General features: G+C 38.8%; 1 long non-coding RNA gene and 1 other non-coding gene across 3 annotated transcripts; one reads left to right on the top strand and one right to left on the bottom strand.

The window, feature by feature from the left end:
* The first annotated feature begins 525 nt into the window (after positions 1 to 525).
* On the top strand, positions 526 to 5,812 carry LOC106676512 (uncharacterized). 2 transcript variants are annotated; one of them, XR_013099639.1, is made up of 3 exons: positions 526 to 845; positions 933 to 1,039; positions 4,603 to 5,812. It is a non-coding gene; the product is annotated as an uncharacterized LOC106676512 (transcript). The 2 variants fall into 2 exon arrangements; XR_013099640.1 differs by having other exon boundaries at positions 526 to 822.
* A 9,508-nt stretch (positions 5,813 to 15,320) lies between these two features.
* Positions 15,321 to 24,503, bottom strand: LOC111501537 (uncharacterized). The gene is made up of 5 exons (XR_002721541.3): positions 24,360 to 24,503; positions 24,078 to 24,170; positions 21,921 to 22,001; positions 19,757 to 19,843; positions 15,321 to 15,672 (listed from the first exon to the last, which is right to left on the bottom strand). It is a non-coding gene; the product is annotated as an uncharacterized LOC111501537 (long non-coding RNA).
* Between the last annotated feature and the right edge of the window lie 2,009 nt (positions 24,504 to 26,512).

The raw sequence follows: 26,512 nt of genomic DNA on the forward strand, positions 1-26,512 counted from the left end.
ACTGCTAGCACCACACTCTTACTGGTTCACCTACTGCCAGAAGACCGCGCGTCAAGTACAAGTCTCGCTGGCACAAAGACTATATTGTACCATAAAAGGTTGCTTGGAAAAAGAACATTAGAGAAACGTTATTACTTGTTCTATCTTGGGTTTAAAAATAACTGATTTTCTGCCACCAATGCACTAAGAAAAAATTGTCATGGAAAAACTGGAATAATAATTTTTCATGTTACGTAGGAGTGCAATATAGTTTCAGGCTTATTAAGCTTTGCTAGTTGTAGTAATCTGATGTTATAACTATTGCAGCATTTAAGTTCACAAGTGTATGTGTGACTTGCTAAACAGTGAATTACTTTATTTCTGTACTACGCTATTTGGTGAACTCTGTTCATAAAGAGAGAGTAGACGTTGTGTCCTGCAATGATCGTACCATATTGCACCACTAGAGGGTGGTGTCGTGAAATAAGAGTAAAGCGGAGTTGGTAAAGTTTTAGAGTTAGAGTATAGTTAGATGGATAACTTGTTGTGTCTCCCTGTTACCTCTACGATGTAAAGTCTGTGCTGAATTCATTAAAGAGCACGGTTCCTTTATGCGGACTGGTTTATTACCGGCCGCTACTAAAGAAGTGATTATTTTGGCCATAACTTGAACATAACTGAATGGAACTGTTATTTCTATTCTCGGATATTTATTCAAAGATGTTCTTCTCGTAAAGTAAAGCAGCTTTTAATTCTACCCTGCTTGATTCCCAGGCTCGTCCTCGTAGCTTATAACACTGATCTCAGATCTGTGCTCGTCATCAGCGTATATTTAAAGCCCAGGTAACCGAAACGGATCCATTGTGGTCAGTGTGTTTTTTGCTCTATTTCAAAACTTACAATTAATTTAGTTGTGACAAGGGGACAATATATTTTTTGTTATCCGCATAAAGTTCCGGTGTCCCGTCCCGCAGACCTACATCTGAAATGTCCGCTGCAACGTCTGTATCGCTCATCAGGAATGTGCTGTCAGTCTGCCTCCTCGTTTCAATCCGTGCAGGTGAGATTTGTCTTTAATTTCAAACCAAAAAGCCTTTCTTCTCTGTTGTAGGTGTGCAGAGGGGAACGGCTGAGGCAGTTTTTTGGCCACTCAACTCGGTTATGTTTGTTACGCTGGAAACGTGTTTGTGTGTAGTTTCTTCTTTTGACACTGAGACACAAGGAGTTAATTAGCCGAATAAATGTGCCGCTAAAATTTACGATTAATTTTTTTTGTCCGTTTTTTTGTATTGATTTTATTAAGTCTTGCAGTTTAGCAAGTGCGTCACAAATTGTTGCGCTTCCGCGTTGTGACGTTTTAACTTCCCTTTGAACCTCCTATTTAACAATACCAGCAGACTAGGGGATTTAAAGATTTAAACTAGCTAATATCGAGTGATTTAAATTACATTAGCTAACTTTTTTGATGCTATTTACAGAACAAATAAAAATAAATTCTTAATTTTTAATAAGATACTTTGTAAGTAACAGCAACGTTTATCACAACCGTTTGAACTTTTGGTATATGTAGGAGCCATAATTGAATGTATTGAATTTTGATGATCACTGGGTTTTTATTTGTTTGGTTGTTATGGGAGTCACGTGGGTGCTAGCGGTGACATAAATGGGCGTTGTCAGTCTGTCATTCACTGGTTTTGATTTTGACAGAGAGGAGGGCTGGGTAGCCGTAGTTTTTGTTGACCGCTGCACAACATGTTTCGCTTCGTTATATTAGAGCCTGTGACGTTGTAAGAGTCTGAATCAGGAGCCGATGACATTACTCTGTAAACTCTCAAAGCACTTTAATAAACAAGCAAACAATTCCACCTCTGGCATTATTGCGTAAGTTGACAGCGCGTCAGGCAAATAGGCAGGCTTCATCCCCGGCCTCTAGCGACTGTGGAAGTCGCTACAGTATATTTCAGTTAAAGTGTTTTAAATCTGCATCACTGTGTCATGAAATTCATTCTGCATCTTTCTGCTGCAGTCGTATTAGCCTATTAATGACAAGCTGAAGCAGCAACGCCTCTGTGCGGGCTCACTGTAACAGCACTGGTGGTGATAACAACATCTTAGAGTTGTTATCACCAGAATGCACAGAGAACAACTATCAGTTAGTTGCCGTATGTCTGGATTTATTTCACTTAAATCAACACTGACTGCTAAACGCTGAAAGGGAAAACAAAATTGGGCTTAAAGTTATTAACTTAAACATAAATATTTAAGGTGAGAAGAACAAATCAAACTCACCTCAGCTGCAGTCCCATGTTGGCATAAAAAAAGAGTGTGTGAAAGGGAGCGAGGTCCTTATATAATGTGTATATAATGTGTGTTAGCCCAGTTTAATTAATGACAGAAACTCAAGAACCAATCAGTGATGAGAAAGTCAAGAGACCAAACAGGGTAAGTATGGCGAGGTGAGGGAGAGTGGGGAAAAGGGTAAACAAAATATAAATCTTTACACAGGTGTATATGGTTGCCAGCCACGGAGCTCATGTGCATCATTGTTTTAGTTTGTTAAAAATTTCTATTCCTCTTTTCAAATTTGGCTTAGGTTGTTTTTTTATAGTTCAGCTCCAGACCCAAGTAACAGCAAGTCAAAATGAAAAAAACAAAATAAAACATTACCTTTCTGTGTTCAGCAGTAGTCTGTATTCAATTTAAAAATTGATATGGAGTTTATGTGACAGTAAACATTTGGGTGGTGGGACAGAGTCTGAGAGAGGAGGACAGAGAGGGAGAGAGCAAAAAGAAACAGATAAGATAATTTGTAGTCAAATTCTCCAAAATTATAAAGCTGTAGCTTTACAACATACATATAATAATTATTATAAGATTATATTTTCGTCATATTCTAGTTTCTAGTTGAGTGAGGAGTATGGAGAGAGAGAGGTTGTACAAGAACAGGAAGAATGAGGGAGCAGATGGTGAAGTTAGCTGGAAAAACAAGTCATTTTTCACAAAGTAGTTTTTCATGTCTTTCATGCTTTGTGTGCTTTCCAGTAACACACTGAAGAAAATGTAAGTGAACGTTCTAAACAGAGCATGCTGACATGAATAGCAGCATTTAACAGGATTCATATCTCTCTAAACATGGACAGGATGGCTGCCACTACATTGATGTCACTACAAATCTGTTTTCCACTCGTGAAATTGGGGTTCATGATGCTCTGTGCTCAGTCTCTATAATAAAGGGAGGGTTTGAATGAATTCAAAAACTTAATAGAAGGTAATTCTATTGCAAGTTTGCTTTGCGTACAGGTCTGTGTAGTAGAAGGATGATTTTAATAGTGCTAATAATGCTACTTCAAGAGATTGATTTGGTGGACTGCCTCTATGTGAATGAGACTGAATGTTGTACATGTTTCTCATCGTATCTCCTTTGCTACAAATAGTTCTTTAACTTCTTTAAAGACTGGACATGTGTGTGCATGACATAATGACTGGGGACCGAGCCCCCCTAAATGTTTGAAACTAGAATCACCCCTGGTAAAAATGGTTGCTGTGACTGAGTATTAGAGCCACATGAAAAAAAAATGTTTTGAAAAAAAGTTGAAACGTGAAGATTAAAGTTGTTGTTTCATGTCAAACTGCCACAGTAGCTATACCCTCTACAAAATGCCTTGTGTATAAGACTTTGTAAAAACATATATCCTCTTTATTCTACCAAACTGCATCAGTTGTTACTAAAACTGATTCTGAAGTAGTTCATTAACTTATCCACACAAGGCACGTTATGGGAGACTATGTTCATGTTTTGGACTTTATTTCCCCCCAAAATATTTTTTTTCTTAATGTGGTGCGAATACTCCTTTGTAATAGTACTTTGCTTTATTGTAGAGCTCTTATTAATTAGTAATTGTTATTAGTAGTGAGACCCACCTTGTTTGTAGAGTGTCTGCTTGAATGTGTGTTGATCCCAGTGCCTTCAAAGCCACGATGTGATTATTTTCATCATATATTTTTACTTGAAGTTTTCCCGGCCTCAATTACAGCTGGAATATTAGTGGAAGACATGTATGAATGTGGAAGTTACAATGGCATGCTACCCTCTGAAATATTTGTAGTTTGTAAGGTATTTAATAGCTATATTGCCTTGTTCTTCTGGTTACTTGCAGATAATAGCTGCTCTGCGGAGCTACTATGTGTTTGCTTCCAACATGAAGCTGCGGTTTAAAGTGTTATTACTGAAGTCAGAAATCACACAAAAAAATCCCCTTTTCTCAGCTCAGAAATGTTTAGTGTTTTATTTTAAGCTCCCAGTGAGCTTTCGTTCCATTTTCCATCTATTAATTATTTGCTCATTAAGTAAACTGGATCCTTCTCATAAATATTTTTTACATTTTGTATAAATGAAATTGCTATAGGGAGGATTTGGGTGCAATTTGAAAATATAAAACTTTTATTAAAATATTTAGGAAATTTGGAGCAGGAAGTAAAAGGAAGTAAATTGGAGGTAAATGTGAAACCAATTAAAAAACATGCATTTCAGTGGTATCTCTCTGATCCTCACATTGATTGGCTGTTGTACAATAAGCAGAAACTGACTTCATCCTCTCTGCTCTGTGTTGTTTACTCTTTCAGACCAGAAAATCATCACAGCTGAGACTGGACAGGCTGTCACTCTACCATGTCGAGCTCCAAACAACAACATCATAGTTGTAGAGTGGAGCAGAGCTGACCTGGAATCAGAATATGTCCTTTTGTACCGGGACGGTCACTTTGTTCCAGAAAACCAGCATCCATCTTTTAAGAACCGGGTGGATCTGCAGGACAGACAGATGAAGGATGGAGACGTGTCTTTGATTCTGAAGGATGTGACGATTAATGATGCTGGAACATATCAGTGTCGTATAATCATGAGAGAAACATACTCATGGAAACCCAGCAGCATCATCTACCTGAGTGTTGTTGATCCTCCAGGTGAGTGAGTAGAGTTGAGTGTGTGTGTGATCAGAGGTGAAGCTGCTTCCTGGTTGTTGATGTTTGTTTCTAAAGATGTTGTTGATGAGACTTTGTAGAAAGCAGCTGGTCTGAGTGATGTGATCAGAGTGCAGTAGATAATGTCTGACAGCAGTTTGAAGAGGAAATGGATTCTGTTCTGTTCTTCACTCATCACCTACCTGACAGCTGACACCTCACACCTGTTTCTCTCCTGCAGGTCAGACAGGAGGAGACACAGAGGATGGAGGGAAGGAGGGAGGAGGCAAGGAGAATGACTTTCGCCAATTTATATTTTGCTTGGTAGTTTTTCTTGTATATGTTGGGATTGTTGTTTATGTGATCTTCATGATACATAAACAAAAACAGAAACAGGATCCCCATTAATCTCGTGCTGAACGGCAGCATGCAGAAATGCCAGGATGTGTTTTTCAAGCAGTACTCTCCTGCAGCTCTCAGTGTTCACGCTGAGCCTTCAGGGAAAGACAGATGACAGAAATGGACAGGCTCGGGAAATCTGGGCAGTCGCCGTCATGATGTTGTTCATGTAAAACCGACAACATGAACAAAAGACAGACACCAACAGGCAAAAAGGAGGAAAATGCACAAAATAAATCAGCCATGTGAAGGCCAGTAACAAGGTATGATACAGAGAGAAGCTAAACAAAGGTGTGTTATTAGGAGGGGTTGAGCTATTAAAAACAGAAAGAATGATCGCTTTCATTTTTCATTTGTAGTTTTAGGAGCTCCCGATGCTCAAAATTTACAACATTTTCACAGAACTGTAATAATATACTTACTGTAGTTGTACTAAACTGTGGATGTTAAAAATAAAAAAGTCATTCATATTTGATATAGTTTTTATGTCTTTTTTATGGCACAGTATTTCATTATCATACTCCATGTTCTAGTGCAGGAAGTTCTAGTAACTTTGTTCTCCACTGATACGGGTCAGAGGGAGCTGATTTGACTTCCTTGTGTCCAAGATATAACAGTGGTATCCACTTAGGATCACACTGTTATATTTCAGAAACATTTTTTAAAATGAGAAAAAAAAAATCATAAATATTATACTGTCATGTATTTACAGCCAAGAAAACTGGCACATCTAAGAAATGCAACAACCTCAACTCCTTGTTGCTGCTTCCAATCTGCAAAGCACTCTCACTCTGTTCTGTAAAAGACTTCCACAGTTTGACTTTCAAACCCAAAGGCAACATCTATCCCCCCGTATGATTCTCAGCTTCTAAGTAGTTAAGCTTCTTTGTGAAGATACTTTGTGCTCGAACAGGAAAAGCTGGAAACATTACTGTGAATGTCCATAAACAGGGTGCACCTTAAAGACCGATTGTTTGAATTATCAACTCGGTCACCTATAACGTCTCTAAGTTTCTGGCTTCGATCCTCAACCCGCTGGTGGGCAGCTCTGAACACCACATCCACAACACCCTGGATTTTGTTGAAAAGGTGAGCGATGTCATTATGGAGGCAGATGAAACCATGGTCTCGTACGACGTTACATCTTTCTTCACTTGCATCCCAGTCAGGGAAGCGTTGGAGGTAGTCCGTAAGAGATTACAGGATGACCCCAACCTCAGCAACAGGACCACTCTCAGCATCTACCGAGTGTGTTTGCTTCTGGAACTGTGTCGTCATTCCACCTACTTCACATACAAGGGTCAGTTCTACAGGCAGAAACATGGGTGTGCCATGGGCTCCCCAGTTTCACCCATTGTGGCCAATTTGTACATGGAAGAAGTGGAAAAGAGGGCTTTGCTATCCTATCTTGGACAGGGAGGAACGCTGGTTTGAGCGCAGAGTCACTTTCGCGGAGTCCATTCACTCACTGGGCTGGTTTCAGTCATTATGCAAATGTGCTGTTTATAAGATTGGGGAAACCTGCAGTCAGCTGAGACTGAAGAGTGTATAGAAAACTCTTTACCAGTAAGTGAATTAAACATTTTCTAAAATGTCCTTGGGAAAAACATCCTTGATTGCCAGTCTACCCCGGTCACCAGTCTGAAAGCAAAAGACAACAGTTTTGCTTTTTGTGAGTATCCTCCATCTTCCTCCAGAGGGTGCTAAACATCTGAAAGCCACGAGTATCACTATGTCAGACCTTTTTCCAAAAAATGTTCCACACCAGCTCCATAAGGGGCAATTCTAAAATAATCCAAGAGGTGGGTCTTTGTGCTGGATCACAAGACGTAAACCAGCCTAATGGATAATATGATGAAGACACTGACATTAAATGTGTTTTTATAACCCTATTCTCTGCGTTAAGCTGGCAATCAATGGCTCCAAAATATCATGTTTTGTTTTTATATAATCTTTTCACGAAAGACATACTTAGAAAATAAGCTTCAGGAGCTTTGAATGAGTCCCAGAAGGAGAAACAATACATAAAATAATGCTTTGCAAAAACAAAAATAAAAACAATGGTGGTCTACTGACAGGTTTACTCTCCTCTATGCCTAGCACACCTACAATGAAGCACAGTTATAAAATACTTGTAATTATTTTTTGAAGTCTAAAGTTAAGTTGTTGAAAATTTGTTTATGCTGTTGTTGTTATTGTTGTTGTCTGAACAGCAGACAAACAAGACAATTTTGACTTCATAAGAAGCTGGTATTAGATGTATTTACTTCTTTTGCTGCTGGCGGTTTCTGTTTGACACAGGAAATAAAGACATGAAAACTCTTGACACACACTCAGCACTGAAGCGTCTCTGTGCAGTTTACATTCATGTAATGTTGCCGCTGTTGTGGTTTGATACTTATTCTTTGTTTTCTGCAGTAAAATAAGGTGAGTTTTGGTTAGCCACAACCAAAGCGGAAGAAGTCAAATTTTCCATCTGCGCCTTGGTGAAACCCACAGAACCACACGAGGAAAACAAAGGTTTAATAATTTGACTGAAACCAGATCACTACAATGGGAGGAAAAGCCAACAAGCTTAAATAGCATTTATACAATAGTAAAGTTACTGAGAACACAAAACATGTTAATAATTAAAACGTTAAATGTTCAATAACTAAATAAGTAATAAAATGACATAAAACATATACAAATATTTTTAATACATGGATGCCCTCCGGATTGATGTGCTGGAGGGACCAGTTAGAGACCAGCAGCTGGACGTCAGTGGTTGGACTAGTGGACTACTTCTGGGACGACTTCTTTCTCAGTTTTAAAGTCTGAACACAAACACACACAGTTCAAACAACAGGAAACATGATTACAGGCTTTGTCATTCAGTCAAGACCTCCAATCTCAGCCTATCTGTGTCACACATTTCAGATTTTACTGGGAACCACCTCAGACCGAAGTTAGAGAGCTTCTATACCGCCCACACTTTTGTGAATTTCAAGAAGCAGCTAGAGTCAAATCTGGAACCCACAGAGCTGAATAATTTGCATCAACTAGACTCAATGACATTAAAAGTCAAAGCTTTTGCTGCTCCCAGCTTCTCACAGAATATTTGTCAGACAGGCCGAGCAGTGACACGTATAAACAGGAACCATGAATCTTTTCATGAGCTTTATCAACCAGAATTATTTTGCTTTCCAGTTTTTTTTCATCTTCTTGCCTTACAGCTGAGATAAGCTCCCACAGGACTAAACAGGTGCTAAGAAAATGGATGGAGTCACAGCCTTATGTGACTGTTAGGGCTTGCTACTAGTCGTTGCTTGTACTCCTGTTGATGGTGCAGCAGCAGCCCTGACAGCCAGTTAATTTGACCCATTGTGCTGCATTTATTTTTGGTTACTTCGTCTCTCTTAGCTTTTCAGCTCTAACTTTCCTTCACTTCTTCCACACTAAAATCTGTCTTCTGTATGAGCAGCAAAGGTAAGGGAGGGCCCGAAGATGTTCAGTGATGTGATTGGGCAATACAGTGTCAGTAATGAAAATTTACAAACAGACTGCTGTCAGTGCATGTAGAGATGATGTGCAATAGGCTTTCAATTGACCCATCGATCCAAAAGTGCATCTGCCCACCAGGAAAATGCCTGGTATGCCAGATTACCAGTCCAGCCCTGTTTCCATCTCTTTGCTGTGTTCACAGGGTAAGAGAGCAATGAGGCAGCAGAAAGTAACAGTAAGCAGTGGTGCACAAGTTAGAGTTTCCAATTAACCCAACTCCACTAACTCCATGTTTGGACTGTGACCATGAGAACACACAGAAAGACCCAGCCTGATGGTGGAATTGAGCTCAGGACCTTCTTGCTGTGAGGCAACAGTGCAAACCACCATGCTCACTTCATAATTAACATGAAACTTTTCTGATTATTTCCAGAGTAGCTTGGAAGATTTGCAGTTGCAAATAATCCATATTTATCTTATACACGCATTAGTGCTGCCTCTGTGCTTATTCTATGCCTGATTTAGTACTGAAGGAAATATTAATCTGATCTTACTACTCAGGCCGGTGTGGCTTTTGAGCATACAGGGATATTCAAAATATGAAACATAATTTTGCTGAAATGATGACAAGACATTTAATATCCTGAGTTTGAGTCATGATGTGGTTAGCATAGCTTAGCATGAAGACCAGAAATATGTCTCAATCCAAAGTTAAGATAAACAGCAGCTGTACCTCCTTTCCTCTTTGCTGTGACGTCTATTTGTCCATAAATTATGTTGTTAGTTCTCACTGCTGAGTAGACTACAGCTATGTCAGTCTCTGTGGAAGAAAAATAGCTCAGGTAACACAGCTGTGGCAAAACTTTTTTTTTTTGCACATTTGATTATGCAGAGATTAGGTTTTAGTTTCTGCAACTTGCAGCAGGTTTTCACAGTTTTTCTCCCATTTCTTTACACCTCTGGTGAGAAACAAGAATTGATTGCATAAAATTGGTAGGTGTTTGTCTGAAGTCAAAGGTGCACAACCACAGAGATGGCCCCCTTTTCAGTGCAGTCTGACACACTTCACCACAGAGCACCAAGCAAACGTTTTCTCACAACATGAACATGACATTAGCCAAACCAGAACTCACTATGGTGAAAAGTCTTCAGCTTCAGACTAGAATCAACAGGAAGTAGCTGCTGTGGTTTGACATGCAGAACTTGTTTCATTGCATTAAAGGATATTTGTTATCTGCATTCTTCCTTCATTTCTTTACACACCTCATATCAACAACATATTCCCCCTGTTAACTTATGTTTGAGCGAAACTGTGCATTTTGAATGCTCAGTTGTGGCCAAAAGTAACTACACACCTGAAATCTCATTCATTTAAGTTTTGTTGGTTGTTACCAATTGTTACCAATCAAATGTGCCACAAAACCAGAAATGTCCCATACTTCAACTAAATAGTGCGATTCCTCATTTTATTTGTTTTAGGTGGGCTTGGAGTCGACACGATGTCTGTGGGGAAGGGTTCTGTGGTTGATGAGAGGAAACCTATTAACTTGTTTGGCAGTAAGTTAGCTGCAAAAATATGCAATCAAGCATTTGCAATAACTGGCAAAGAGTCCTTTACATTTTTTGGCCCACACATCTTCACACAATTGTTGTAATTCAGCCACACTGGAGAATTTTCAAGCATGAACCACCTTTTTAAATTCATGCCACAGCATCTAAATTGGATTTGGTCAGAACTTTGACTATGCCACTTCAAAATCTTCATTTTGTTTTTCTTAAGCCATTTAAAGGTGGACTTGCAGGTGTGTTTTGGATCATTCTCCTGCTGCAGAACCAAAAGTTCAAAACAGCTTGAGGTAATGAACATATGACCAGGCATTCTCCTTCAAGATGTTTGGGTACACAGCAGAATTCATGTTTCCATTTACCACAGCAATTATTCCAGGTCCCGAGACAGCAAAACAACCCCAGACCATCACACTACCGCCACCATATTTTATTGGAGATTATGTATCGGAATTTCAGAGCCCATGCTTCCAAACACACTCCTTCCGGTTGTCATAGGTTACCCCAGTTCTGCAAGCTTATATATAATATTATAAATAATACAATATAATATAATATAATATAATATAATATAATATAATATAATATATACTAGGGGTACAACGATACTCGTATCGATATTGAACCGTTCGATACAGTGCTTTCGGTTCAGTACACATATGTATCGAACAATACAACATTTTTAATTTATTTTATCAACTTTTCTTCTGACGATGCTGTCTGTGTTGAGAGCTCAGTGGATCTGCGTTCGACTTATCTGCCTAGGCTGCACTGTCGAGCGCAGATCCACTGAGCGCAGCACAAGCTAGCAAGACAGAAGCTAAGCTTGTTGCAACATGGAAATCGAACCTCCCCCACCCTCATTCAGATCTGGCCTTTGGAACTATTTTGGTCTTCATGTGAAGTATGACCCATTACTAGTTAACTTTTAAAGGAATGCTTGGTTCTAGACCTTTTCTAGAGACTTTTTGTCAGCCTGGTTACAGTAAACGGGTTTACCTAGGGTTGTTCTTGTTTTCTATTATTTCTATTATTTATTATATCATTTACTCTTTCTATAAAACTATGAATAATAAGATGTTCTAACTTTACACAGGGTTTAATAAATATGTATAGGGTTAGGGTTATATATTGCAACTTTTCCAGGCTTAATGATGATATTTTAATTAGTGAGACTATTTTCTCTCCAGCTTCCAGCTTCCAGTTTATTTGTTTTAAAGAGTAATACCAAGCAGTCAAGTACTTCTGATTTGAGACTTTTCTGAGAGGAGAAAATATATATAGATATAAAATATCCAGAGTTGTATATAGTAAAGAAGTAAAATTAAATATAAAACAAGATAATCAACTTCTGTGGAAGTAGCGTTCAGGTGGCTGCTCTGCACTGTCTTGGCACAAGTCATTGAAAAACATAGCAGTGTAAACATATCCTTATACTAAGTCAGCGCACTTTCAGAAAGAGATCGACTGTGATGAAATCTGTTCAGCTTTTCACTGCCTGCTGTGGTTCCTCGACTCCTGAGCAAAGATAAAGAGTCAGTTCAGACCTGCAGTTGGTCCTCGTGGTGTTTTGAACTTGAATTCAGCCTGATTTGTTTTTCATGTCTTCTCCTCCATCATCAGTTATCAGGAGAGCAGACAGTCAAAGTACAAGAATTCAAACAAACACAGAGATTCTACTTACAGAGCAGACACAGCACAGATGTTTCCTTCATCGTCCTTCTCACTCATTTGAGCTTTTTTTCATTTCTGTCACTGACACCAAGTAAAGCCCGCCCTCTTCCTTTGAGTAGGAGCTTTTCTATTGGTTTTTAATGTGGTGGGTAATAGCCTATCAAATCAAATCAAATCACTTTTATTGTCACATCACATGTGGAGGTACATTGGTACAGTACATGTGAGTGAAATTCTTGTGTGTGAGCTTCACAAGCAACAGAGTTGTGCATGTGTAAAAGTATATTTTTAAAATATAACAATTAAAAAAAATGTCTAGTCCACCGTGAATGCAAATGAAAAGGTAAAATAAATAAATGTTCAAACTTATGTAATAAGATATTCATCGTTTCACACAGAAAAAAATATAATTAAAAAAATTCAAATGTCCTCTGCTCTCAGTGATCTGTAGTTTGGTTGATGAACATATCCATGTCCATGTAGTGGACGTCCCCCTCAGTGAGAGAGGCAGATATGAGCTGAAACACAGGAATCAAACCAGGGACGCTGCTGTTATGGAGCTGAACTGGAACCATTCAGACACTGAGGCCCTCTGAACACATTTTAATTACAGCTGTGCAGAGACACACTGATGACTGACTGGAACACTATGATTCACATTTTACATGAACACCATCCTCACACATGGCTTATATGTGGCCACTAGAGGCCGATACTTTACTTTAAATAATAACATGAAAACACTCGGCTCACCAGTGATGCTTCCACTTTTTGATATAAAGAGCTTAAGTAGTGAGACTGTGTAGTTTCTAATACACTGGCTGGATTTTAATACACTTTTGATAAAAATCATCTTCCCTCAAATATGACTGCAGGATGGTGATGAAACAGACTGTGAGTCATTTGATTCCATCCTCCCCACAGTCCCTTTACCAAACTGTCAGACATAGGACTTCCAAACTCCACTTGTCTTTGGATTAAGGACTTCCAAATTAACCACACACAGATGCCACCAACTCAGGGGATGAGGCTTCCCCTGAGTTCCTGAAGGCTCTGGACTTTTTCAGGGCTGTCTTGGTTGACCTGCGTCTACAATGTTGTGTGGAGATCAGGTACAGTATGTCTAGACAGGGTGGTGGTTCCCATCTTCAGGAACCAGAGGGTGTGTTCCAGCTATAGGGGATCACACTTGTCAGCCTCACTGGAAAAGTCTATGCCAAGGTGCTGGAAAGAAGAGTCCATCTATTAGTCAAACCTTAGACACAGGAGGAACAATCATTTTCTCCTCATTTTAACAACATATCACAAAAGTCAAAATTGGCTGTATGTAAGCAGCAATACATGAAAAAAACATGGGACCGGGGGAGAAAAGAATCAGCACCTGAGTCTGAGGCCATGGTTCTCAGCCAGAAAAGAGTGGCGTGCCCAGTCAGGGTCAAGGACGAGTTCCTGCCCCAAGTGGAGTTGTGTAAGTATCCCAGTAGGACCCCTAGTCCTCCACATTGAAGTGTGCCAGTTGAGATTGTTTGAGTGTCTGACAAGTTACCTCCTGGGTTACCTCCTCCACCGGGAGGAGGCCCCGGGGCAGACACAGGACACACTAGAGAGGTAATATCTCTCAGCTAGTCTGGAAACGCCTTTGTGTTCCGTAAGAGGGAGGTCTGAGCATTTCTGCTTAGGCTGCTGTCCCTGCAGCCCAGTCCTGGTAAGAAGAAGAAAATTGACGGATGGATGAATGGAATAATACTGTGAGCAAGAGGAGTACCTAACAAAGTGACTGTTTTATTTCATTGTAGATAAAGATAATCCTCATTTAAAGGTGACTGTGATGTATTCAGCGCTACTTCCTGGTTGAGGTTAACTAGCTAGTGTTTGCTGATACCTTAGAATGTCCCTCTCATCAAAATACAGTAAATTCTGGCTGTCAAAAAAAAAGAAAGAAAACAACATGGCCTCCAAGTTTCATACCAGCGTTCAAAGCACTCCGTTAACCAAATATTTGAGGCCATCACTCAGTGAAGATACCAGCACAACTTTAACAGCAAAGAGCAAAGATTTAATTCTGAGATGACCAAATTTAATACCCACCAGGAAAGACTCTGAACATACACATGAAGGTTAGGCCAGAGAGTGAAACAGTCATGTGTGGTTAAACCCCTAACACCATGATCGGTTCTACATGTCAGAAAACAAAGCAGATATTAGAAAAAACAAAACAAAGTAAAACAAAAAAAACAAACAAACACAACAACACTGAAAAATAAATGACAGAATTAAGAAAACATTGTGTACTCGTGAATGTAAAACAATGTGTCAACCAATTAAAGCTCATCAATGGATACTGAACACTAATGGCCAAATCAGTGATTATCTCTACTCACATCATACCAGTGCTATGTTTGTGTTGCCACTTGTTTCATTCAGTATCTGTAAGTATAAGGTAACAGCTGATCTCTAAAAACAGAGGACACTGAATTAATGAATACTTAACAGAAACAGGCAATAAACAGAGACAAAAACAGAAACATGACTTTAAGACAGCAGAAAAGCTGATGTCATCAAACAGTTGGTAAACAATCTGAAATTAGTAACGGGACAGAAAACAGGGGGAGTGTCAGATTTGGGGGATTTTAGCGCGCTTGTAGTGAAGCAGTGACACTGAAGGTCTTCTGTAACACTCAGTTTGACCAGTAGGTGGCAGCACATTTAAAATGCGTTCAATAGTAGTATTCGTCTAGTATACTACTATTGAATTGAATAGTAGTATTAGTATTCAATTATGAATAAATAAAATATAACACTGCTGACATAAACAGCTTTACAATCCTCAAACAACCAGCTGTAAAACATCTGTCATAGACCAGGTTAACCCACGGCTGTGTCTGACAAACACACAAATACCAAATTTTGAGGTTATAATAATTTTAAAATGTAAAAAAGATTATAGCGGTTAATTTTATTATTTGTCTTACAATTAAATAATTAGTTAATGTGAATCCATTTTTTATTTCATCATAGCTACTGTTCGGTTTCTGGGTTAGTTCACTCTATAGACACTCAGCACTTCACTTGAACGTTTCCGTGCACTTTGTATACACTGAATGTTGCTTCTGTTGTGGTTTGATGTTTATTCTTTGTTTTCTGCAGTGAAACGGGGCGAGGATTGGTTAGCCACAACCAAACCGGAAGAAGTCAAATTTTCCATCTGCAACTTGGTGAAACCCACAGAACCACACGAGGAAAACAAATGTGAACAAAAGTTTATTAAGCTGACATAACCATGTCAGCAAAGGCCAGCAAACATAAATAATATATACAACAGAAAAGTTACTGAGAACATAAAACATATGAATATATTTATAATTTTGCTGTTGATTTTGCATGAAAATACACGCTTAAACTCAAGTTGAAATTCAAGAATTGATTTTTAAATCATATGTGTCTAAATTAACAAGAAAAAGATGTCAAACATATAAAAATATTTTGAACATGTGGATGTCCTCTGGTCTGAGGTGCTGTGGGACCAGTTAGAGACCAGCAGCTGGACGTCAGTGGTTGGACTGGTGGACTACTTCAGTAAAGAGTAGATGACGTCTGGCTCTGGTTTAAAGTCTGAACACAAACACACACAGTTCAAACATCATGAAATATGATTACAAGCTTTGCAGTTCAACCAAAACTCTAATCTCCACCTCTCTGCGTCACATAGTTCAGATTTTACTGAGAACTACCTCAGACACAAATCACAGAGCTTCTGTACCGCCCACACTGTAGCTACTTTCTGAAATTCACACCAGTCAAATCTGCAACCCACAAAGCTGAAACGTTTGCATCAAATACATTCAGTGACATTAAAAGTCAAATCTTTTGCTGCTTCCAGCTTCTCACAGAATATTTTTCAGACAAACAGCAATCCATAAAAACAGGAACCATGAAATATTGCCTCTGTTCACTACTGGATGTTGTTTTGATAGACTTGGGTACATATTTAGTTGTTGTCTTATCTGTGAATTGTGGCTTTGCTGCAAGATTTAGCCACATTTCATACAAAGACAGCGTGTGATAGACTGGATACCTCTCCAGGGTATACCTCACGAGGATACAACCCATTTTGGGTAAGCTCCAGCTCCCCACGTGACTAATTTAGATAAGCAGCTAAGAAAATGGATAGATTGATGGGTCTAGCAAAATATTTCAAGAAAACATTGGACCAATTAGTTGTTGTGCTCTGCCGGCACAGAAACAGCATTCACCCTCTGTCTACGTGGGATGTTCACTGGGTGAGAGAGCAGTGAGGTTTCAGAGAGTAAAGGTGAGCAGTAGTGCACAGTGGTTGTGTAGCAGGGAAGTGAGGCGTGGGTGTGTAAATTCTGACCCAGTAAATTTTAAACTGAAAAAACACTAGGACCTAAAATTTAACCTCTGCTACTGTGAGCTACAGATGTTGAGAAAAAAATGCTTCTACTGGATCAAAAGCTGCAGATAGATTTAAAAGAACATGCGCATGCATTTATTGTAGGCAGTTAGTGTTAAACTGTCATAATATGGAAATGCAGTAGTTAGTAAGCACATAGTGTATATGGCTTACTACAGCTAATGCTCTGAAGGAAGTATATTGATAGAGACACACTGTTATTGGCTTTAAGTTTGGCTGTAATTTATGGTATGATTGATGGGAAACTGTCTGTCTTTGACTCTACAGGACAGGATAATAGATACAAAATCTCCAAACTCTTCTCATTGCTTATTTCCAGAGCAGCTTTGCAAGACTCAAAGTTAAACGTAAGGACCATCAATCATGTTCTGTTTGGAGTTCCATGTTTTTCTTGCTTCCGAGGGTAAAGATGGTCATGAGAAAGACAGTGGATCAGCCCAAAACCACACAGGAGTAGCTTGTTAATGATCTGAAGGTAGTTAGGACCACAGTCACCAAGAACAACACTGGTAACACATTACACCAGGATGTATTTACAGTGGGGCAAAAAAGTATTTAGTCAGCCACCGATTGTGCAAGTTCCCCCACTTAAAATGATGACAGAGGTCAGTAATTTGCACCAGAGGTACACTTCAACTGTGAGAGACAGAATGTGAAAAAAAAATCCATGAATCCACATGGTAGGATTTGTAAAGAATTTATTCGTAAATCAGGGTGGAAAATAAGTATTTGGTCAATAACAAAAATACAACTCAATACTTTGTAACATAACCTTTGTTGGCAATAACAGAGGTCAAACGTTTACTATAGGTCTTTACCAGGTTTGCACACACAGTAGCTGGTATTTTGGCCCATTCCTCCATGCAGATCTTCTCGAGAGCAGTGATGTTTTGGGGCTGTCGCCGAGCAACACGGACTTTCAACTCCCGCCACAGATTTTCTATGGGGTTGAGGTCTGGAGACTGGCTAGGCCACTCCAGGACTTTCAAATGCTTCTTACGGAGCCACTCCTTTGTTGCCCGGGCGGTGTGTTTTGGATCATTGTCATGTTGGAAGACCCAGCCTCGTTTCATCTTCAAAGTTCTCACTGATGGAAGGAGGTTTTGGCTCAAAATCTCACGATACATGGCCCCATTCATTCTGTCCTTAACACGGATCAGTCGTCCTGTCCCCTTGGCAGAAAAACAGCCCCATAGCATGATGTTTCCACCCCCATGCTTCACAGTAGGTATGGTGTTCTTGGGATGCAACTCAGTATTCTTCTTCCTCCAAACACGACGAGTTGAGTTTATACCAAAAAGTTCTACTTTGGTTTCATCTGACCACATGACATTCTCCCAATCCTCTGCTGTATCATCCATGTGCTCTCTGGCAAACTTCAGACGGGCCTGGACATGCACTGGCTTCAGCAGCGGAACACGTCTGGCACTGCGGGATTTGATTCCCTGCCGTTGTAGTGTGTTACTGATGGTGACCTTTGTTACTTTGGTCCCAGCTCTCTGCAGGTCATTCACCAGGTCCCCCCGTGTGGTTCTGGGATCTTTGCTCACCGTTCTCATGATCATTTTGACCCCACGGGATGAGATCTTGCGTGGAGCCCCAGATCGAGGGAGATTATCAGTGGTCTTGTATGTCTTCCATTTTCTGATGATTGCTCCCACAGTTGATTTTTTTCACACCGAGCTGCTTGCCTATTGTAGATTCACTCTTCCCAGTCTGGTGCAGGTCTACAATACTTTTCCTGGTGTCCTTCGAAAGCTCTTTGGTCTTGGCCATGGCGGAGTTTGGAGTCTGACTGTTTGAGGCTGTGGACAGGTGTCTTTTATACAGATGATGAGTTCAAACAGGTGCCATTCATACAGGTAACGAGTGGGGGACAGAAAAGCTTCTTATAGAAGACGTTACAGGTCTGTGAGAGCCAGAGATTTTCCTTGTTTGAGGTGACCAAATACTTATTTTCCACCCTGATTTACTAATAAATTCTTTACAAATCCTACCATGTGAATTCATGGATTTTTTTTTCACATTCTGTCTCTCACAGTTGAAATGTACCTCTGGTGCAAATTACTGACCTCTGTCATCATTTTAAGTGGGGGAACTTGCACAATCGGTGGCTGACTAAATACTTTTTTGCCCCACTGTAACTCTTTCACAATCCACATGGTTCCCCTGCTCAAAAAGGCCAATGTTCAGGCTGTCTTAGGTTTACCAGTGAATTTGCATTTTTTAATCACTCTCTTATATTTAAATGTTCATTTGCTATTTCATCTAGGGTTTGAGAGTAACGGAATTTCTATTCTCTGTATGTCCTGTACATGTGGCAGAATTGACAAATAAAGTTGACTTTGACTTTTGACTTTGAACACTGAAATTTTTCAAAGAAGAAGAAACCAAAATCAACTTTCTGGCATTAACTCAAGTTGCTGTGTTTGGAGGAAGAGAAATGCCGAGTATGATCCAAAGAGGTGGTATCATTACGATTTGGGCCTGTGTTTCTGCTAAGGATACAGAACAACGTCAATGGATGCGACCCTCTAGAGCACCATCTTGGAAGCGAAGAGAACCTAGGAACAGAATCTCTATGCCTGACCAATCTTCAGCCAGAACACTGAAGATCGGTCAGGCATCGGTTTTCCAGCGTTTCAGTTACCCAAAACAAACAAGAAAGGCAAAAAAAGGAATTGCAAAAGGTCATGGAGTGGCCTAGAACAGTTCTATTAAAAATCTGAGGAGGGAGCTGATGTTTTGAGGTGAAGCCAAGAAAACTAAAGGATTTAGAGGGTTTCAGTAAAGATGAGTGGGTCAAAGTCACTCCTGAGATGTGTGCAAACCTGGTGACTTATAACAAATAATTGCCCTTCCCAACAAGGATTTCTCCACCAACTGCTAAATCACATTTTGATTGGGATCTAATATTATTTCCTTCAATGACATGCAAATCCATTTATAACTTTAATAATATTAATTTGTCTATTCTTTTATTATTTTTGGTTGATATTATGTCTCTCTCCGTTAAAATTAAAACATAAAAAACATAGACTTCATTTATTTGTAAGTGAGCAAACTTACAAATTTAGCAGAGAATCAAATAAATAATTCCCCCACTGTACATTCTGTTTTATACTTTAAATGTATAGTAAAAAACATTTTTCTTCCTCAAATGATGATAAAACTGTTTGATATCCTGAGCTTAATAAATGATTTAGTTAGCTTAGCTTATCTTATCTTAGCTTAGCATGAACACCAGAACATAAAGAGTACCTCTTTTCCTTTTTGGTGTAACAGCTATTTGTCCATAATCGATGTCCTCAGTTCTCACTGCCGAATAGACTACAGCTGTGTCAGTCTCTGCAGGAAAACCCCCACACAGATAAACAAAAATTATATTTCAGGTACAATAGTATTCTTATATAGTTTGATCATGCAGAGATTAAGTTAGATCTTCTGCAACTAGCTGCAGGTTTTCACAGTTTTTTTCTTCTTTACACCTCTGCTGAGAAACAAGAATTAATTGCATAGAACTTGTAGGTGTTTGTGTGAAAAACAAGGTGCACAACCACAGAGATTGCACCTTCATCTCAGTGCAGTCTGACACACTTCACCACAGAGCACCAAACAAACAAGTTCTCACAGCATCAACACTGCCATTGGACAAACCAGAACTCACTGTGGTGAAAAGTCCTTTCAGCTTCAGGCTAGAATCAACAACAGGAAGTAGATGTTGTGGTTAAACATGCAGAACTTGCTTCATTGCATTAAAGGACATTTGGTCTCTTCAGTCTGTTTCTTCAGACATTTTATTCTAACAACACATTCACGATGCTAACAACTTATGTTTGTGCCTAAACAAGACAGTAAGCACATCTGGGCATTTTACTCACATGTTCAGTTATGCCTAAAAGGTTGATTCTGTTCATTTGGATGTAGCGTTTTCGATTGGAGAAACGTTTCGTCACTTATCCAGGTGTCTCATAAACAGTACATTTGTACAATAATGTAACCTAGCCCACTGAATGAACATTGGGCTGGGAGGTCAGTTCCTTGATCATGACTAAAGAATTCACTTGGATGAGTGACGAAACGTTTCTCCCACAAAACATTATGTCCAGATGAACAGAATCAACCTTTTGGGATTTACTTACCTGGATGATTGAACATGCATCAAGAAATGTTCAGTTACGGCGCTGCCAACCATTACAACCTACCTCAAATCTGATCTATTTAAGGTGGACCTGAGCGTAGGCTATTAAGAAGTAAGAAACTAAGAAAACTGTTTCATATATGAACCCACAATGCTAAGATAGTTTATTCCTCATTTTCAGGAAATTATTTTTGGTGCTCTGAGAGCTGACACGGTTTTTGTGGAAATGTTTTTTTTTGTGATGACAGGATGTGAAAGCTGCAGAGAGGCATGTCAGCTCTGCTTCCAGGTCTTGACTTTGGATAGAGATATGTTGGGTGTTTTGGTGAAGTTTTTAAATATTTTTAGTTTTTATTAGCAGTGTTGTATGAATTCTGTTTGTTTGCATTTGACAGACCAGAACAGCATGAAAACATGAGGTATTAAAGTGTGCCTGAAAAAAATTATATCCGGGGTGAAAAAGACACAAATACTTGTTAAAAAGAGAAGACTAGCTTTTCCCTGAATGAATCCTGGCAATGGAAAATTTAACTTTTCCATTTAAATGAAATGTTCCTCTACAGTGTGCATGTATTGTTATTACCCATGTATCAGCCTGTGGGAGGTCTGCTGATTGTCCACAATACATTGTTTACCTGTTAGTTTGTTATCACAGAATGGGTTGAGTTCTATGAATGAACTATTAATTCATTCTTTTAGTTGGATGTCTAATGCATTTTTATTGTGTTTTAACTTATAGACCTCCAAGTTCAGCAGGATTTATTTCAAGTTAGTTCACAAATATTTAATCTTCCATGGTTAAAGTTGGAATTGGAAATTTTATTTTGCACAACGATGAATCACGTCAGCTGCCCAGACACATATTTTCTAAATATCACTGATTTATTTTAAGCTGCCTCTCACACTGATGGTAACAACAATGGACCTTGTTGTTTTCTCAAAGGTATTTTTTGAACTTATCACAACTGTCATGATTTGTGGTGATTTGTTACCTTGTGGGAACAATTTATTATCTTGGGTGCGCAGAATGATTAGCTGGCTAATTGTAATTTCTAAACTCCAGGTGACTAACCAAACCAAAAAAACATTATAGGACTCAATATTTCCATCTGCTGTTTGCCAATTAGTAAATATTAGCTTGCTACTTAACATTTTGGATATAATTAACAGACCTACTGACCATCAGTGCATTAGCATTCTTATGTTAGCATATAGATTTAATCAAAGCTTCAGTTCCTGTCCACAGAAGAGAACCATGATGGAGACAAAGAAGAGCAGCTGTACCTCTCGTCTTTGATCTGTTTTTCTTGTCTTTGATGACATCTTCAATTTTCAATGTTGAATAAACTGCATCTGTATCAGACTCTGCACAATAAAAAACACACAGAGGACATCAGTGCAGAACAGCTGAGAGCTGATCATTTAAATACAAGTACAAACACAAATGCTGTAGAAATCTTCACTACAAAAAATTTACTTTTTCTATTCAAACAACAAAAGTTAAAAGTCCAAATTACTTTTACTACAATTTGAGTAATTTGACTAAATCCAATTGTTATTCTGTTTTTAAATTCAACAACTAAATCTAACACCATCTAAGCGATGCGACACCTGCACCCTTTTTGTTAAACCTTCTTTTTCATCTTATACAGGATGCTGGATGATTGCAGAGCTGTTAGCTTCAGTCAACCACAGACCACAAGTACACAATCTAGCACAGAGAACAACAACCTCGGAACCTTTTAGATTTAGACAAAGAAAATAAATAAAATTTAAAAAATTTAATGTTAATTTCAATATAATTGTAAAAAAGTAATTCCAAATTTCAAATCAGTAAGATGTTTGTTTTCTTCTCACAACTATACACATTATTCTACCTCTGACCATCTCTCACATGCTTCATAAAGTTCTCATCCCTTATATGAATCATCGTTAATCACAGTCAGAAACAATCAGCAGCAAACAAACACCAAGTGAAACTCTTGGAGAGGTTCAGATCAGAGAACATCGTGTCCTTAAACACAGACATTCCAAAAATGTTGCTGCATTGTGAAGCTTGACCAAAGTCTTCTTACAAGCTCTTGGGGTCCACGGGTCATTAACCTTGGGTTTAGAATTTTTGTGGGTTCAATATTTATTTTTGGCTTTGTGAAGGAAATTATGTTCTTTAACTATTTTAGTATTTAATCTTTGGAGTATAATTTAATATTTCCTAGTGTCTCTGAGTTTTTTGTTATCTGTGTTTCTAGTTCTTAGCTAATTAAATGGTGTTAGTTAATCTTGTGTCCGTGTTTGTTTACTGATGTTCTGTGTCTAGTTTGTAGGTTTGAGTCGTTTTTTTGCATCTTAGGCTCAGTTTCCTGTTTTATTTGCAAACCTATATCTTGTATGTGTTGTCTTCAGTTTCGCTTCTCTTTTTGTGTATTTTTGTTTATCATTTGTTTGTTTATATTTTGTTTATCTTTTTGTGCTCTCTTCCCTCTTGTCATTGCCATATCACACTGTTACGATCATTCTGTTACTGCTGTACTGTTTCTGTCCATGTTTAAGTTCCTGTTCTACGTGTCCTAACGCCAGCGAGCTTTAGTGTTTTTTCTTTTTGGACTTTCCCATTTGGATTTGTGTTTTGCTACCTCATCAGTTTAATATAAGGTGTGTTTTCAAGCTCCTGCCTATACAAATACAGAGACAAACCTTTATTTTCAATAAGACATAAAAACGGCATGTCTAAAATCTTCAGTTGGGGAATTTGCTTCAAAATAGAACTATACAGCAGAGTCAAATTACATGATATCACACCCTCAATTCCAGTAGAATGAAGACGAAATACCAAAACTGCAGTTTTGGCATTTCGTACAGTGAGAATGTCTCCATAGATGTGTTAAAATGTCCAACTTTACAACAGAAATAGTTGTAAGAAACAGAAATTAGACTTCTCTACACTGAATCATACGTGTTATTAATCTCTGGCTCTCTTCCACGGCATGTCTTTTGCTTTCTTCCTGTTAAAAGGCAGTTTCTCCTTCCCACGCTCTCCAAAGTGCTTCCTCATAGGGGGTCATATGATTGTTGGGTTTTTCTCTGTACCATTGTGGGGTCTACCTTACAATATAAAGCAAATTGAGGCGACTATTGTTGTAATTTAGGTAAATAAAATAAAATTGAAAGTATGCGTCATTAGAGCTATAGCTCTTAGCTGTCTGTGCTTCACCTCAACTAATTGGAGTCATTGAACTAGAAATCTGAACCATAATTGTACAGCTGGAGCTTTTTAATATTTTGTAATGCAATCACCTGACCAGCAATAATGCTGCTGTTGATCCAAGTAGTTTATGTTCCAGTTTTCATGGGTATAATTCAAGGATTTTATCTCCATGTTAGAGTTCTCATTTAATAAAAATATATTTCAAACAATTCATCAAAAAAAGGAAAAAAAATTACCTCTGTTATGTTTGGTTGTCTGTTTGGATTTTTTAACATAACTGTACGTGATGTCATCTGCAATGCATTCTTCTCGTGCTTTTTCTTGTTGAGCTGAAATGATCAAAATTTAACAGCAAAATAAAATTCCGTAATTGAACTGCTAATCAAAGAAATTCTACATTTGTAATATGTAACAAACAGGAGCTACTTTCAGTATGAATACAAAACAAATTTAATAACTGCCGAGATTATGTCCTGAAGGTAAACCACACATCTGAAATGCAATTTTCTGAGTCTCACCTTCAGGTTTCCTGTGGACACATCGTCTCACCAGCAGAACCAGTAACACCAGCAGAACCAAAACACAGACTGATCCAACAGACGACAACACAGAGAGAATAGGAGCGGAGGTAGATTTAGGTTGAGGTGTGGATGTAGGTGGAGGTGTGGTGGTGTTTCTCTCTAAAATAAAGCAAACACAGTCACTAAGTTGTCGTCACATTGTGAATGTTGAAAGCTGCAGAAACACAGACAGGTGAGTGTGTCACCTGTGACAGTGATCCAGCTGGATGGAGACTCTCCATGACCGCTGATGTCACACTTGTAGAGGCCTTCATCAGACCTGGAAACATGCTGGATGGTCATGTGACCTGTTGACTCATTCCCAATGAAGATGCCATCTTTATAGAAAGCAGCTGGGAGGTTGGAGGGACCAGTCTTGTTTTTACAGAGCAGAGTGACGTCATCTCCCTCCATCACAGGGAGGACAGGACTCTGCAGGATCACTGATCCACCTCAACACAGAGACAAACTACAGCATTTCATCCATTTACACACAGCTTCATCAACACTAACTCCACACACTCAGCTTACCAGTGACTGTCAGGTTAACCATGTTACTGATGGGACCCTCTCTGGACTCACACCAGTAAACTCCACTGTCCCATGTGGTGGTGTAGCTGATGCTACAGGAGGAACCAGTTGGTTTTCCCCACCCATCTCTACACTGACTCCTGTGTTGTGTGCTTGTGTTTCTCCTCAGAGTCCATCCAGCAGAGCTGTCGTCCTCCTCACAGCTCAGAGACACAAAGTCTCTTTTAAAGAACTGAGAGCTGCTGGGACTCACAGTCAGACGAGCTGTGAGGGTTACAATGAGAAAAATACATTTGAAGATAAATAAATAAATAAAGATATTGGATTTGTTATACTTTTGTCAAAACTGTTATAATTCTCTAATGAATCCTTCATTTCATCAGTTTATATGAGATATCCACTGTGAAACATGAACCCCATCAGGTCATATCATTGAGCATTTCTCAGGTTTAAACTGTGACAGAAGAAGGTTACTGACCTTGGTTTGTTGTGCAGCTGAGCAGTGAGATCAGAACTAAAGAGAAATGACACTCAGGTTGATTTGAGGTGAACATAAAGAACAACTCCACACAAACAGCACCAACAACTGTGCCTCTACGAGGCCTCTGTAATATTACTTTTTTTGTTAATGGTTACATTCTTTCTTAGCAACATTTCACACCACATCCAAAGATTTCTGGAGTAATTGTTTTATTGGAATAATATAACAACTCTTCATTCTCCTCATAAAAAACTGGGTACACAACACTAAATTTTAATTAAAACATAACACCAACTGTGGCCATCGGTGTCAGCTTATAGACCTTCTTGGTGTCAGATGTAGTCTTGAGCAGTCTTGTAGGAATGGGCTCTAAAAGACGCATTGATGGTTTGGAGGATGTAATTACTGAACTCAAAAATATCACTTGGAGAAAAATAGTCTAAATAGATATCAGTGGTGTTGAAAGTAGCTATAGTACTTTTATTTTTGAACAACTCCATGAAGTTACTAGATAACATTAAAGAAATGGTTGCTCAAGAGAGCGCTGACTTTTTGTCAGCCTGACTACAGTCATAAAATTTCGGGTTGTTCTTATTTTCTTTAAATCTTTCTATAACCAAGATGTGCAGTAAGATGTTTTAACTTTATTGATGACTTGTTTGTTTGTTTGTTTGTAAATAAAGCAGCAAACTACTTTTGCAGGCTAAATGACAATCTTCCAAATTAGTGAGACACCACTTCCTCTCCAGCGCACACATTATCTCTTTTAAGTTGCACATTTGAGATTTATACGAGGGAGTCAAGTACTTCTAAATTTGAGGCTTTCTTTTCACAGGAGCAACAGTATCCAGAGTCATATATAGTAAGGAAGTAAATGTAAGATCAACGACTATTGTTGCCTTCAGGTAGCTGCTCTTCTCTGTGTGGCAACAAAGAACAAAGAAGAAGAAGAAGAAGAAAATAACATAATTGAATGAAAACTCTCACAAAGAGATCTACTGTGATGAAATCTGTTCAGCTTTTCACTGCCTGCTGTGTTTCCTCGACTCCTGAGCAAAGATAAAGAGTCAGTTCAGACCTGCAGTTGGTCCTCGTGGTG

This window comes from Maylandia zebra, linkage group LG7, assembly GCF_041146795.1.
Source record: "Maylandia zebra isolate NMK-2024a linkage group LG7, Mzebra_GT3a, whole genome shotgun sequence".
NCBI lineage: Eukaryota > Metazoa > Chordata > Actinopteri > Cichliformes > Cichlidae > Maylandia > Maylandia zebra.